Raw genomic sequence first — 15,524 nt, 5'->3', positions numbered from 1 at the left:
GTTCAGTTCTGTATCCCAAAACCAAAATAAGCCACCTACACTGGTACATGTTTGTATTGCACTACACAACTTTAAAAATAGAGAAAATTTAATTATGTAGGTATTTGTTATGGAAATGCAGATTTGATTCTTTTCTTTTGGGGCTCTATATCTTCTGGGAAATATCCTTTGTGTTTGGTGATAGATGGAAGAATTGTTGTCTTGTATGAAGAGAAATAAGATTTAGCTGAGTTATTAAAATTCTCTGAAGCTAAAGGCCTAGAAATAATGCAGAAAGGCCTCCTTCCATCTCAAGTCTATAGCAATTTCCCAAACTTTGATGTGGAGCAAAATATTTACCTGCAGAGGTGAGGAAGGGGTTGAGGGTTAAATATTCTGTTCAAATATATTGAACTGTTTAGTTAGGTTTTGAATATTTTATCAAATCTAAAAGAAACTCTTTCTCTCTTTTTTTTTTTCCTTCTTCCCATGGACACCACTAACCAATAATTTTATTTTCAATCAATATTGTTATATCTATATTTTAAGTCCCATTATGTTTATGAGTTAGTAATATAGATGTTTTACTCAGTTTTGCACTGATTTTAGTTATTTCATCCCAGTAATTCCACCGTAAGGGCATAAACTGGATTTTACAGATGGGAGACAGTTTTTCCCTATCCGTCTCACACTATCACCAAAAAAAAGCCTGAAAGAATTGAGCTCACATCATCAGAGTTGAAGAACACCACACATCTTATTTGTCCTCTTATTCTGTCAGTACTTCACAGTACTGATTGCTCTTTGCATTGAGACTGTTTCTCATCTTGCTGTATGGAAAAGGCAGCTGTTCTTTTCACTGTCTGAATCATGAGCTTTTACAAAGGATCACTGGTGTGGGGTAAGCAGGGATGCATGCTCTGCAATCAGCAATTTTGGTGAATTGGGTAAGCTGAAAGAATTCTGCATGGAACTGAAGAGGAAATGGTGGGAAAGTACAGCCAAAACAATTCATTTTTTTTATGCACAGAACATTGTAAAGGTTTCTTTCTTACCTTTCTATTTCTGTCATGTATCAAAAGATTCTTTCTTTGCCTTCTCTGGAAACATTTAATTTTGGTAGGTTTGGATGTGCTTCACATGGTTTGCTTGCTTCCCTATCATGTTAATGTTTTTAAAATAAACTCAGATGAAAGTAAACAGTAAATTGCTTGAATTCATCCTGTGCAGAGAGCAGTATGGTGTACCTTATGTGAGAAACTTCTGGCATTGTGATCTCATCTTTGACATTTCCAGAGCTAGACGTAATCTCCATCCTATCCTTGGACATAGAGGATCCCAAAAGAAATAGAATTCAGATTCCATACCTCAGGGAACTGATGCCCAGGGATCTTCACTGTTCTGTTCTTTCCTGACGGGAGGTGAAAATACAGCTAAAAGGAAGCAGACATAAAGGAAGCTTCACTGTCTATTCATTCTTCCCACTTTCACCTCCTGAATTAGTGGAAATGATGAAACCCTACAACCTGTTGTTCGGTCTGAAACTGGGGTAAATTCTTTCCTGAATCACATCTGTCACAGCTTGACTTTCCTGCATTTAAATCCAAGCTTTGATGCCATATCTGTGTTGTAATGAAATATCTTTGTGTCGGACACCAGCTTCTCACCTAAACAAGGATAACCTGCATGAGATGGACAAAGGCAAGGAACTGTGAAGCCAAGGCCAGAAATGGAACACAGTATCATGAAAAATCTAGGCCATCAAATCCAAATCCTTCTTATTGTAGGTGCTTACATCATCTGGCTCCATTAAGTTAGTGAAACCCTATCTTAAAATAAATATTTTTGTTCCCACTGAGGATCTTTTCCAGACCCTCGCTCCTTTGATGCATAGGAGACTTCTTTTAAACTTACTTACAGACAGCTCATGCGTACTTGTTCTGTTGACACATTAACCTTTCACATAGCCTTTTTCCTGACTCCTTTCTGTTCTCTGGTATGTTTCTAGGGAGGAAGTTTATCTCCTTCCTTTGCGTCTCCCTCTTCCCAAAGCTTTCATTCTGTTGAGCAAAGCAAGCCAAGATCATTTTGATCTCACCTTTCTCCTAATTATTCTATCAATTCTTCTGTGTCCTTGCTCTGGTAAAGTTGTTCTTATTATTGATGGATAAATGTATGGAGTATTCCAGGTAAGACTTTATCTTTTGAGAATCTCATGCTCAAAATTCAGCCAGTGCTCATATGATATGGAATTGATTTCCTTCTTATTTTCAGAGAGATTAAACCAAACATCTGTGGATATTTAGCAAATAAAAGGTCTGCTTTTGCAAACACTGATGCTTAATTTGGCATGCATAATGATATCCTCTGTTGTCAGTCAAAATTATTTCCACTCCCTAAAACAAGGCATATTTTTAAGTCTTTGCTTGGGGAGGAATGTCTTGATCCTGGTACTTGGCCATCTTCAGCAAGTTGTGTATATAAACACATATAAATGCTTTCTAGTCCAAGATTATGGACCTGATTCTCCCTCCAAACCAAGTTCAAAACTATGCATAAAATGCTCCCAATTCTGTTTTGGAGTAGTTCAAGAGGAGAGTCAGTCCACTTATATCAGCTGATCGCAGAATTTGAATGGGGTGTAAGTTGTAATTTGAACAGGGAGTTGTATTTTTCTCTAATCATTTTACGGACATAACAGTATAGCTTCAAAATATCTTCATAGGTCATGTCCCTGTAATTTTGCTTTCCTCACAGATATTATCTGTTGGTTGGTGTCCATCTCAAGAAGGATTTTATAACGAGAGAGAATCTAATACTAGTAAGATGGAGGATAGAGTTTCTCAATATAATATCTGTATATATATAAAACTCTGTAATGAGAACCCTATATAATTGTTAAAGCAGAATGACCTGAAAGGGGATGGTGAGTCTGATCTACAAAAAGTTTAGAAGGAGTTAACTCATGACATAAAAAAAGCAAAATTTCATGGTTTGACAGTGGGCAATTCAACCCAATTAAAAAGGTTTTGATTCCTGGCTCCAATTATTACTCTTCTTCTTTTCTACTTACCAATGCCAGGAGAACTCCAAAAGTAGACTGTAAAGTGGAATGGTAAAAAGGAGGTGTTGGACTTGTAGAGAGTAGTTTTATCAAACATAGATAAAGTTAAAAAAGAAATGTGAAGGGAACAGTGCCAGTCTCACATCAGGATTTAAGCTAGCCTTTTATCTTTCCAGAGGCAAATCTGATGCAGAACAGTTTGGAAACTAATGTTGCTGTTGAGACTGCTGGAAATGATTTAACAGTCAAATAATTCATGTCCTTGAAAACTCAAATGCTGTCTCTTTGCCTAATACGCCATTCGGACATGGCAGTACACAGTATCTTGTACAAGACTTCATTGGAACACAATATTTTCTCTGTGAATTTTACCTGCTCTGTCTAGACATGCTGATTATGTTTCCCTTTCTCTGAGGTATTTTTGACTGCTAGTGTTGTAATGCAAACAATCAGTAATACTTATATACCTCCATGAACCAAGGGCAGTAGTTGCGTTATAGCCGATGCTCATCAGAAATAGAAAAAAGTCTGACTGAAGTTCATGCACCTACGTCATCTTCTGAGACTTACTAGCTAAGGGAGAATATTTTTATCTGGAATGAAATTTAAGGCCTCTTAATGCCTCATTTGTCATTTCCTTGAAGAGCATTGCTGACTTAGAGGGTGGTGTTAAGCCTTTGATGTTTTTAGGATCAACAGTTCTTTCAACAGCTTCCTTAAAACCTAGTCAAATACAGCTTAGTTTAGTAACTTGCTTTGCAGAAGTATAGGTTTAAGTCATATGTCAAAGAAGTAATATTTTCATATCTGTCTAGTTATAATGTATTCTAGTAGAGGGAAAGACTAGCACCTCAGCTTGTACAGGTTAGCAAACCTCTGCTGGTTCAACCTGCTTTTATGATGCCTTTGGAGGAGATGATCTGTCAGCTGCAGAAAATCGTGAAGAACAGACTGGTGCAGACATATAGTGACTGCAGCTTCTCAGAGGAGCATAAGGACAACAGTTTTCACTTGTGAGCAGTTCTGTTTAGCAAATGTCAAGAGAATGGATTATTTATGTAAGTAAATTTTGAAGGATTAAGCAGAAAATTAATTGCTGGTATAGCATCAAACTCAACAGTTACTCATTTGATACACTTTTGTTTGATTTGTGTAGGTCTGTATGCAGTATGTATTGTTCACTGACCAACTGTTTAGTCTTTCTTGCAGTGTAAGTTTAATACATCAATAATTTTCTTCTAATTCATTTGCAATACTCAATTGCTTTTAGAAGATGTTGCCATCGATACTTGAAAGGAGTAGCTGGGGACCGTGTTATTTTCCATCGCAAAATTCCATTTTGGAGGTTTAACGTACCATCCTGTTCGCCTTCAGACTTTTTATAACAGTGCCTTCCATGCTGTCCCATCCTAGAAGTCAAAATCTTTTTATTATAATATGAATTTTATCTGTTAGACATCACTTACAGGTTTTCACCCGTGTAATGGGCTGAATTCACATGAGAAAACTGGAAAAGCTGCACTCTATTTCCCGCCTGTGTGGTCTGTTTCTGCTTTCTACTTTCCCTGGTTGATATTAGGACATGCAGTTCATTACACATTTTCAGAATTATAATGGGATAATTTTGGTCTCCTACTCTGTCCCTGTTCAATAGAAGTATGTTAATTAGACCAACAGAAGATATATAGGCACCGAAAGAACAGGTGTAACACAGCTACTTCATTCTGCTATAACGGGAAGTAAATTTACCTGGTCAACTAACGTAGTATCTTTGTTATGAAAGAAAGGTTCATTGTGCAGGTATATCAGTATGAGTGAAACGTGTCAGCTGGATGGCAAGAGAGATTATGCAACTGTTGGTCAGAAAGGAAAAGAAAGGGGAGATACTCTGAGGATATGCCCTTCTGAGCCCGGAGCTGAAGGTTTTATCGTCATAGCTTTCTACAGGCAGGCACCCCGCTGTACGTAGTGTGCACCATACTCAATAGGAAAGAGTTGGGTCCTACCCTTCTGAAATCTGTGTCCTGAGGCAGTCTTATTAGTCGTGTTTTCAACTGTTATTTGGTCTCTTGTTAGAAGATAGTTAACAAATTATAAGATTAATTTTTCATGTCTGAACTGAAATACTGACCACCAAAAAAAAAAAAAATGGAAAGGAGTAAATTAGCTGGTCAGTGAAAAGGACATATCAGCCCAAAGCAGCACAGTCTGACACTTTTTGGCTCTTTAAACAAAGAGAAGCAAAAGCTCTATGATAGAAAAGCATGAGGTTCCTTTCTTGGGGAACAGAAGAACAAAATAACCTAGACCTTGCTTATTTCATTTATTTGAATACTAAAGTTTCTCTAATATCCAGAAGTGCATATCCAGAATGTTGATATTCTGTTTGGAAATGGTTATTCTGGTGTATGTGTGGTATTACATTGTTCTGAAGATGTTAATTTTGCACAGATTAATTTTGTGAAAATGTAGATGCTTTGCAAGATGTGTACTGGGTAAATGATTAGCTTGACTTCTAGTAAATTGAAGGTTCAGCAAAAAGTTTAGGAAGGCTTCTATGTCCGCGATGTTCAGGGGCAGTAGTCTGCTCACTGTCCTGTCTGTAACTCATAAAATGGGATTCGTAGAATCATAGAATCGTTAAGGTTGGAAAGGACCTTTAAGATCATCAAGTCCAACCGTTAACCTAACTGCCTGGTCCACCTCTAAACCATGTCCCTAAGCACCGCATCCACATGTTTTTTGAACACTTTGGTTGTTGCGCATTGCAGGAAGACATAGGAGAACAGCATATTGGGCTGGATCTGACCACCTGAAGAAAGTAATTTTATTACCGCTGAAGCGGTACCTGTCTTCAAGTGAGGGGCTTTTTTTGGACGTAGCCTAAGATGAGACAGAATTGTTGACTTTTATAGCGTGCTGACTCCTAGAGATTAAAACAAACAGCAGGGCCTTCCTTACTCTGGGTGTTTGTGTGATGTTTTCTTTATCAACTTAGAACAGAAAAAGCTCAGCTTCCTCCTTCCTTTTATGGTTTGCTTTGTCTTTGCTCATTAGAATACATTCATATGTAAATGAGTATTTTTCAATTTCACCTACATTCTTGTATCAAAAGTCAGATTGTGCTATGAAGGGGTTTATTTCATTTTCTTCTGTAGCCTGTACCTTCATTAATTCTTGTCTATAGGCCTACCTCCCTAAAATCTCTAAGACAGTCTTATGAGTGATGCTTTCAAATGTTATTTGATGTCTTGCTAGAGGACTATTGGAAAATTACAAGATTAATTTTTCATGTCTAAAAGTTGTTGTCCTTAGTCACAGCCTCTTACCTGCTGCTCCTCTGTTAGGAATGATAACTTTTTTCTTTTTTGTTATACCTTCTTGAGAAGTCTGTTCTGCTAAGCAGCTTTACCAAGATAGTCAAGATGGAAATACTGGTTCTAGTCTACTTTTGAATATTAGAAAGATCAGAACATTGTCAGAGTATTCAATTTTACAGAACTTTAAAGACCGTATTAGTTTTTATGATAGAGTATTTTGACCACAGAATATCAAGATTTATATTAAATAAGTTGATCCAGTTTCAATTTAATTCAATTATTTTGGTTGTTATGAACAATTAAGAGGGTTTTAACTTCAGTCTAACCTGTGCTTAGCAAATAAGTTAATTCTAAAATTTATACATGTAAAATTTATTAATTCTGAAAATAACATCATTAATCAATTCATTCATTCATTCCTGTATAAGGCAAAGTAATAAATACTGCTATCCCTAGTAGAATATTCAGAAGAAAAGTCCAATATGTTGGTGGTCTGTGTTACTTCTGGGTTTATGTTTCTTTCTTTTTTCTGGTATGTCAAATTTGTGCTTACTAGTATTCCTTTTTGGGGGCCTCAATTTGCATTGATTATACTAGTTTGCTGCTTCTGTGTTGCAGCTATATTGTATGCAGGCATGTTATTTTTAGGACATTTTGTCCTTAAATCAAATCTGGTGCCTGTTCCCTTTATGACCCCTTTTTGAGATCTTTTTTCAGCAGCAGCAGTCATTCTGCAGTCTGTAGTACTTGTGCTGATATTTAGCAAAGAAATGTGAGCCATATCTCCTCTGAATGCATCAAAGTGCCTCTCCTCAAAGTATATACTGATACTTTTAAAAAAACTAACTAGATTCTCTCACTAAATCTAACTAGTTTCTCTGACTGAGATCTAAATGAGGTCCATTTATTTACATCTTAGATATATTTTAAGTTGTAAAAGAATACATTTTGTTCATGTTTGGCCAAGTTTCGTTTTTTTGGGGGGGTGGTGTGGTGGTGGTTCTTCTTCCATGTAATTAAAAAATTATAATGCATCATTTTCAACAGCATTCCATGAAATCTCACTGCTGTGAGAACAATACTGTCCTCCTTCAAAACAGTGATGCATATAAAGCAGTTTTATTTCCTTCAGTGGAATTAATTAAGTTCTTAATTATACATGTGTTCAAGGGCTTTGCGAGAATAGGTCACAAATCATACTGGCATTGTAGAATCTTGAATAAAGTTGTTTTCTTTTGTTTCAGTCTAGTTTTCTTGTCTCCTGAAGTTTACTGGGAGAACTGGAAATGATTTCTCATGAGAAAGTTAAGGAAGTGGATGTACATCCCCTATCATGACCACAGTTGCTAAGAACAGATTATAGTGATTATTCAGGATCATACACTAAAGTGGTAAAGTGAGTAGAAATTCACATCACATGTCTGACATTTACAAAGTGGCGGAAATCGTTAAGAAGTACATCCAGATCACAACCCCCGCCATTTACCATACATGCATGATAATCCTCTGTACTGCCCGCAGAACTGACAGCGTCATCTGTAGTTAAGCTTTACTGACACTTGCACTTGCCAGGCCCTTTTCATTTGCTTTATTTTAGTTCAGTCCTAAAGCTGATATTTTTAACTTGAGATGAGTTGCCTGAAACTGACATTTTTGGGGAGTTTAAGATGAAACATTTCAGCCACACCTGAGAGAAATACTGGCATAAAACCTACTACTTTTTCTTAAAATAAAATAAAGTTGTTCTGCCCATTTTATTGGCATCAGCTCCATACTTAGGAACAAAGTTTAAAAATGAATGAAAAGCCTCTGAAAGTTCTGTTCAGCATCCTTTGACATGGGTTTTTGAATACTATTTTCATGAATGAGTCTGCATGGCACTGAAGTGGTACAGTAATAAAACTCAGAAGCTGACGAGGATCTTTTCCGTGAAACTGCAGTAATGGATCCGTACTTCATTCAGGCGTCATAGTTCATTTATGCTATTTGGGGTCAGAAATAGATTCATTTTAATACAGCCGGTGCCATGACATCCTAGCAAACTGTGAGCAAGTGACTTTACTTCCACAACAGAAATCTGTAAATCAGAGAATTATAATGTTTAGTACTTAAAGAATTTCGTAGAATAACTGCCTTGGTGAACCAGTAGATGTGAATTAGCATTTTCTGCCCTTACATCACGTTAAGTCATATAGAGTATAGATATATTTTTTGTATGTTTAATGATTTTGCACCATTCCTTTGCATAAATACCACACTACTTTCTATAAGTAGTTTTCCAACTTTTAATGCAGTTCATCAAATATAATAACTATCATACACAGAAGTTTGTCCTCAGCTGAGACATGTATTGCCTTAGCACAGAAAGAACTCTCTGGTTGCTTTTCTCGTCATTGTTTTGTAAGTGAAGTATGTCGTTGAGGTCCATCCAGAAGAAAAGCAAAACTGTTGCCTCAGAATTAGAAAAAGGACTGTTCAGCAGTTTTTACGTCTTTGAAAGAAACACAACCTGGTCTAGATAACTTAGTAGGTGATTAAGATATAGGAAGAAAATCTGCCATAATTACCACTCTTCAACAAATATTTTCAATAACGATGGAAGAAGAAATCATGATGTAGTTCTTGGCATAAATAAGGTACAGTGAGGATTTTACTGAGAAACAGAAGACTGTGTTTTGTTTTCTAGAACTCAATTTTTCAGAGTTAATTTTTATGACAATAACTCCTTATTTTTGCAATGGGAAGTAGACAAAGCTGTTTAATATTTGTCGTTTTGTTTCTGTCTGATCTTGTTATCCTTGGGAGAAAGAAGAAGTTGCAAGAGTTGCAAAGTTCTGATTGGAAACTTATTATGCACTGTGTGAAAGAAGGTATTGCACAAACTAAGGGGAGGACAAAAGAGGAGGACAAAAACCTTTTTTCTTGATCTTGACCTTAAGCAGTCTTTTGTACAAGGATGTGGGAGTACATGGTTTTTTTCCTTTCTTTTTTTTTTTTTTTCTTTTTCCCCAAGGCTGGAAAGTGAGAACATTTGCGTGCTGACCTGAACAAATGTGTAGAAAATGCCTTGCGCTGAGAGGTATTACGGATAAGTTTGGTTTGTGAAATGTCAGTGTGGGTGGATGTGAGATGATTGAAGGGAGGTATGTCATGAATTCTTTACAAAGATAAACTTGTCCCAAACTCCATAACATTTGTGAGAGTTGTTCATAGATGGTATGAATAATTATCTTTGGAATTGGTATCTGTGGTATGTCCTAGTATTGTAGCTCTGCAAACTCAGAGAGAAATGAATGCTCCATTTCTTTGTTAAGCGTTAACCTGCTGTTGAGCTCTGGAGTTCTGTCGTTCTTGCAGGTTCTTCGTGGTGTCGCGGAAAGGAAACATTACTATATTTATGCACTGAAATTCTATTTGAAGTGTTATTTTAACAGAAATTGAGCCATAATGAAATATCAGAAGTAGTAAAATGAAGGAATCTGCATTTCTAAGACTATTGTCAAGAAAACAAAAAGATTCTGTACAAGAAAAAACTCCCACTGAACAGACACGAGAAACACATGGTCTGTCCTTTCTGGCACATTGAAAGTACTGCCCAAAGTAAGTGATAGAGTTGAGTTGAGTTGCCTTCCATCTTTCTTGTGCTATACACCCCCTGCTCAGTGAAAGCGTTCATCTTTGGTGACCCAATGGATGCATATTTCTCTCTGGATTTCTGCATTGCCCTAACAAGCAACAGTACCTGAACATTTATGAACATTTGGGCAGACAAACACGGAGGAATACTGCCTCAGGAATGATGACCCTGGCCGTTCTATAGTATGAAAATGAGCACGATAGAAAGACGTGCTGCGGAGATTAGGGATGGAAGTCTTCTGCGAGGACCGCTGGAGGACTGCGCAGTGCTGCAGCAGCGTCAGGGGAGTGTGCCTCTGCACAGGGAGGAGGAAGCCAAACCTAGTGCAGCCTCATCCAAGCTGCTGTTTAGGAGCGGGCCCTGAAATGAGACATTACCTCTATTTTAGCCTTGGATAACTAATTGAAACAAACCAAAACAGAAACAGGGAACAAGCTGAAAATTAAGAAGAGTGAATACTTTATACTGAATATATATTAAAATAAGGTTCAGGGAAAACTGAGTTTTGCACCACTATAATATTCCAGACTGAGTTTAAAATGGTATCTGGGAGCAGTATCTGTGATAGTGAGTTAATTTTCAGTTATCATGATGTATTGCATATTTTTGTCAGCTCAGCATCACTATGGAAATATGGCTTTCAGAAGGAACCAAAAATACTTGCTCTTTTAGTGAGTAACAATTTGAAACATAACTATATATAGGACAAACAGCTCCTTAAAAAAAAGGAAAACTCATATTACATGTCCTAGGAGATAGTATATGCCAAAAAGGAGATCAGAGTTAATTTTCAATTCACTAGCTTTGGGATCAGTTAAGGACCTGAGTTAAAGCCGTGCTTTTAACAGTTATCAGAATGTTTTGTTTTCAAAGATAACGTATGCTAATGTAAGGTATAACACCATATATTAAGAAGGTATGCTGAAGCATGATAAGAGATCTGTGACTTCAGGAGCCACTAGGACAGATAAATGTTTCTGTGGGTTTTGTATAGGCCTCGGGGTTCAGCTTTTTGGCACTGGTTGGCTGAGCCCTTCAGGTTTCTATAGAAACCTTTTGTATGAGACTTTAAATAGAGGCTCTGCAGGTACCCAGAAAGTAAGAATTCTCTGGTGTCTTTGGTTACAAGGTTCGTCTTTTGCCCAAAAGTCAAGTCTGATAATATTGAAAAGATCAGAGATACTGGAAAGAAAAATGCTGTACAGATGATAAATACACGTATTATTTATATCTCTTTGTGATCTTACAGTTTATCTTATGCTTTATATAAATAAGCTGTCCAAAGCATGTACTGCTCCCGAAAGTTTGTATGCCCCATCTATTAACACATGAACATTAACTACTTTGTCATTTCTTTAGAAAACATAACTATTTCTTGTAGTTCTGAATGTTCATGAATAAATGTCTTCTATAAAAAAATCATCCTTATTGGTAGAATTGCACTCAGAGACCGTGAGGCAAATTCTGCCATCATCTGGGAAGACAAGACTAACAGTGAAGACAGATACTTGTGCCTGCTATACGTCATCTATGTCTTTCCAAAAAATTCCGTGTCTATTCTAAGATGTATTTTGTATAGCATTTTGCCCAGAAGGATGTAACTGTGCTAAGCACAAACAACCCATCCCAAATAAGCTCATTCTAAAAAAAAAAAATAATAATACTGAGCCACGGTTCTTTGATCCCAGACAGTTTTCCTTTTTTAAGTCTTTCCACCCAAGTAAGTTCAGTCACATCCAGCTCAACAAAATATTTCATCTCAGAAATAGCGAAGTGTCTTCCACAGTTCTTCTCATTGGCGAGATTTTTCTCTTGGGATGTTTTTTCCTCAAATGGTCCATTTTTTTGTGCAGCAGCTGAGGACAGTTTTTTCTCTTGATATGCTAACTTTGCTAAAAAGTAAGTTCAATTCAAGATTTTTTTTTTCCCAGACACTTTGAAGTTTTGCTTTAAAAAAAAAAAAAAATAAAATTTAAAACTTCTATATTCTGATTGCTACTTTACGTTTTCATTATTTTCAGGAAGAAAAAAAAGCATCCAAACTTCTGTTGCGAAATAGTCAGGACAGCCACAGAGACAGTGAAAAGCGATTATTTGTGGTTCACTAACTCACTACACTAGCTTTTGGCTACAGAATTGTTGTCTTCTAGAAATATGTTTTGAAAGGATGAGTTCTTTATCAATCAATAAACTGTTCATTTTCCTGTTATTTCCTATAGAACTGTAAAATTATATTTGTTTTTTTCTGGGGTAAATCCTGTGTCTATTTGAGTGATGAGTAAAATGCACAATTATAATAACTGGACTGGGATTTTAAAGGAAAATTAAGCTATTAGATGTCCTGTAAAGTAAACCTAGGCTCTTCATTCACTTTGGTTTTGTTCTTCCAGAACGTCCGATTTGTTCACACAGGCAATTTACATTTTTCTGCTTGGGAAGTCTTAGTGATTAAAATGAATGCGAAGAGTGGATATTGTACTTGGAGCTAGGAACTTCATGTACTGCTTTAAGGTAAGACTTGATGTAAGGAAAACTACTTTTTTTTCAACACTGCAGTTGTAGTGTCAGTGAAACTGGCCAAAACAGCCATCTTTCTAGATAAGGACACGTCAGTTATTTCCTACAACTCCATAAGTTATTTAAATAGAATAGAATAGTTCCGGTTGGAAGGGACCTTCAACAATCATCTAGTCCAACTGCAAGCGGTGGTGAACAGGTAAATCTTAGGGTTTTTTTGGATGAAGTTGACTGTATGATTCCCTGTGAGTGTACTAACAGTAGGGGAAAAAAAAGTCATTAAAATCTGCCTAGTGGAAAAACAGATGCAAACCCAAAACACCTGATGTCAGACAACTTGGTACATATAGCAGCTGAGCCCTCTGGAGCAAATCTAGAACTACTTGTAAACTCTGAGCAGTTAATAATAAGAAGTATATTTACATAACTCACGATGCTTTATAGATGTAAAATTGCAATCACTGTACAAGTGAGCGGCCTAATACTGGAACCATTCCATAGTCCATGGAATTATAATTCATGATTCCATAGATGAGGTCTGTTTAAAATAAAACCACTAAATAATGGAGAGATTAGCCACTTAATTGCCATGTGTATTAGAGAGAGATTACCATGTATTAAAGGGGAAAAAACCAAAAAGAATATAAATTTTTCTTTTATGAGTAGGTTTTTAATTTTTGGTATTGTTTTCTTGTTTAAAAAAAATCCCGAGTCAAAATATTTTATAGTTGTATATTGAAACACCTAATAAAACACTCCTAAAACACTAACATTTTCAAATACTAATTACTCGGTCGGTCTTGTGCATGACTTTGCATGCTTCTCAGCTCAAAGATCCATGAGTATAAATCTTTCAAACCTTGCCTGCTTCGCTCATCCTCATTTAAAGACAAGATTGTATCTTGTTAAAATACAGAGAAACTGTTTGTAGATTAAAGGACCATGACAATGTCAAAGAAAGGTGCAAGTTAATTTGGATGAAGGTTCAACAGCAGGTTGTGAGACAGAACAGAGGAGTAATATGTTGAATTATGCTAGTTAACTTGTGTGACATGTTACAGTCAAAATGATTTTCAGTAATATGATTTAGAGGATTCTATTGCTATATGACTGTACTTCCTATTTATTTCAGATGATCTCAGGAAGATTTTTGCCTTAATATGTCACGTGCCAAATTTCTCATACATTCTTTGGTAGGACTTTCTGTTGTTCTTTGTGTAAGCTGAGCACTGATCGGGTAGAAGAATGTGTGAGTGTACTGCAAAGCCTGAAATGCCACAATCCCAGAAAGATGCATTAATTCTCTCTTCCATATGGTGTTATTTCTTGGGACCCGAGTACCTAGACAGGGGCTCTATGGCCCAGGTTTTAAAAAAGGAGTTTATTGTGTTTCACAAGAAAGCCCTGGGTAAACAGTTCTGATTACGGTTCTGATAGCCTCTTAGCATAATAGTCACTTCTCAGAAAACCAAGTTTCCTTTGGTTAAGTCAAGTCCCAGCTGGCATATTTTAGATGAATGCACTGAAGTAAGTTCTGCGTTCAGAAAAAAAACTTACCAGCAACAGCTGCTTTCCACTTAAGCTCCTCTGGACTTAGTTAATTAATATGGGGTTTTTTAGCTTTATATGTTCTTGGTCAACACTAGTAGAACTTTTGTCTGTGTAAATTTTCAGAATTTGTTTGAAAGTTACATATAGAATGTAAGTGAAAATCTCAATCAATCATTTATTTTTTCTATTTGACCTTCAGGATACATCTTTGCAGTGCCTGGAAAAAGCGGCAAGCTTTGAAACAGCATTTGCCATCTGTAAAAAAGGTGTGTTTGTCTACGAGAGAGAAGTACATGCGATTCTAATAAAAAGGTCTAGAGCCCACCCCAATTCTAAGAATTTGTCTGTCATTCACAGTTCCTTATTAGTAAATGTTATATTCCCAGTGAACTATAATTGAGTTATGAAGCAGTCCTTTGCAGAATCAGAGTACCTTATATGAGAGCCAGACAATTACAAGCTTTCCAGACATGTCCTGTCAAACACAAGCCCGTCGACAAGGGCTCTGCAACTAAGAAATCTTAGGTCTTGATGGAAATTTTTCTTTACTGTTCTCTCCACATAGAGTCAGATTCCAGGATGTTTCCTGCATCTTTTATGACACAGATCAACTTGCCACATTCACTAGAGACAGTACATTGGATATGACTCGAATCATCACATATTCCTGCTAAAAATGGTGTTGATAGCTCATCCAAGGATAATACGAAACAAAGCTTTTAACTGAGCTGGCTTTTTTTGCAGTGTTAGTGTTTTTCCTTTTGCTGTAGAGTGTCTTTCAACATTGTTTTTCAGTCTTTTTTTTTTTTTTTTTTTACTGTTACTGTCTATTTGCTACCTACTGCCTTGGCATCTATTGAGGTGATTCAGAATAATATTTTATTTACTGCTGATTGCTTTGAGCAATTAATAGAAAGAATAATCTTATCACTGTGACCTTAATGACTTTGTCTACCAGGGAAAGGAGTACGTGTATGAAAGCAGTTATGGAACTAATTTTTCAGTAGATTGTTTTGTTAACTATCTCTTATTTGAATTTATTTTTTAAAAAAAGAGAAAGGAAGTTTCTGTCAAAGCATTGTTTAATTCTGTTAGGAGGTTCTTTATTAGCAGTACTTTTGGGTTTTATAATTATTTTTCAAAATGGATGCAGAGAAGGGCCAAGCACCGAAGCTATGCAATATATTCATCTTCCGAGTGATTCATAACTCCAAACCATACCAAAAAGCTGAAAACTCAACTAAATATCTAGTAAGCATTAGAAAGATTATATTGCAAACATGCACATGCAAGGCCAGTGGCAAATTTGATGATGTAAATAGCATAATAATACAACAGTTTAGATCAAAAAGTCATAAAAAATAAAATACGTATTAACTTCAATTAACGAGAGCTCAAACTATGTATTATTTAAAAATTGCATAACCAGCTGGGCTATAACGAGCCATGCTGGTTA

General features: G+C 36.3%; 1 long non-coding RNA gene across 1 annotated transcript in view; it reads left to right on the top strand.

Annotated features, from left to right (window-relative positions):
* LOC148057053 (uncharacterized) overlaps window positions 1-14,292 on the top strand; it is a 60,453-nt gene extending 46,161 nt beyond the window's left edge. The window contains exons 2-3 of the long non-coding RNA XR_015702082.1: window positions 12,391-12,511; window positions 14,268-14,292. This is a non-coding gene — a long non-coding RNA (uncharacterized LOC148057053). The remainder of the gene's footprint in view (window positions 1-12,390; window positions 12,512-14,267) is intronic.
* The last annotated feature ends 1,232 nt before the right edge of the window (window positions 14,293-15,524 follow it).

This window comes from Nipponia nippon, unplaced genomic scaffold (assembly GCF_047370975.1).
Source record: "Nipponia nippon isolate SJK-2023a ecotype South Korea unplaced genomic scaffold, ASM4737097v1 scaffold_10, whole genome shotgun sequence".
In the NCBI taxonomy this organism is placed as follows: Eukaryota; Metazoa; Chordata; class Aves; order Pelecaniformes; family Threskiornithidae; genus Nipponia; species Nipponia nippon.
Note: the sequence above shows the minus strand (reverse complement) of the source record. Positions and strands in the feature narration are given on the sequence as shown.